A 1,289-nucleotide genomic window follows, 5' to 3' on the forward strand; every position below is an offset into this window, starting at 1 on the left:
TGTATTAAGATAACATGAGTGCCTTGTACATGATGGTTAATCCAGTTATGCATGCTCGAACCAAACATGTTGAAATGGACTATCATTTTGTTCGTGAGAAAGTGGCTAGGGGACAACTTTTTACTCAGTTTGTGAAGTCTAAGGATCTGCTAGCTGATATTCATACCAAAGCCTTAACAAAACAGGTTTTCTCAGGTTTTCGCAGCAAGCTAGGAGTTACAGTTCCTTCACTCACTAGCTTGAGGGGAAGTGTTGAAGGAAGTTTGAAGACTGATGGAACATGTCGAAGGAACAAGTCCATCGAAACAGGCTGACGAGTTAGAGTTAGAGTCATACTAGGACTAGACTACTAAATCCTAAGTTATGTACGACTAAACTACTGTATATTGCAGGAGTCGATTAGGATAAGGCATTAGAGTTATAATACAATACTACTCATGTAAATAATTTAGGGGACAACTTTTTACTCAGTTTGTGAAGTCTAAGGATCTGCTAGCTGATATTCATACCAAAGCCTTAACAAAACAGGTTTTCTCTGGTTTTCGCAGCAAGCTAGGAGTTACAGTTCCTCCACTCACTAGCTTGATCCAAGAAACAGACCACAGTAGCCCGATCGAGTGTTGAAGCTGAGTATAGAGCACTAGCCTCCACTGCTGCAGAAATGACTTGGATTGTGTATCTTCTTCATGACCTTGGAGTGTTCCTTCGATCTATTCCTACGTTGTATTAAGATAACATGAGTGCCTTGTACATGATGGTTAATCCAGTTATGCATGCTCGAACCAAACATGTTGAAATGGACTATCATTTTGTTCGTGAGAAAGTGGCTAGGGGACAACTTTTTACTCAGTTTGTGAAGTCTAAGGATCTGCTAGCTGATATTCATACCAAAGCCTTAACAAAACAGGTTTTCTCAGGTTTTCGCAGCAAGCTAGGAGTTACAGTTCCTTCACTCACTAGCTTGAGGGGAAGTGTTGAAGGAAGTTTGAAGACTGATGGAACATGTTGAAGGAACAGGTCCATCGAAGCAGGCTGACGAGTTAGAGTTAGAGTCATACTAGGACTAGACTACTAAATCCTAAGTTATGTACGACTAAACTACTGTATATTGCAGGAGTCGATTAGGATAAGGCATTAGAGTTATAATACAATACTACTCATGTAAATAATTGTGTTGTAGTAGGATTCCTAGTATAACTAGAATAGGACTCTTCTCCTATATAAGGAGCTTGTAACTCAATATTATTTTCATTAATACAATACTTAATTTCTCTAATCCTAGACGTGAG

This window comes from Solanum tuberosum, unplaced genomic scaffold (assembly GCF_000226075.1).
Source record: "Solanum tuberosum cultivar DM 1-3 516 R44 unplaced genomic scaffold, SolTub_3.0 scf00039, whole genome shotgun sequence".
In the NCBI taxonomy this organism is placed as follows: Eukaryota; Viridiplantae; Streptophyta; class Magnoliopsida; order Solanales; family Solanaceae; genus Solanum; species Solanum tuberosum.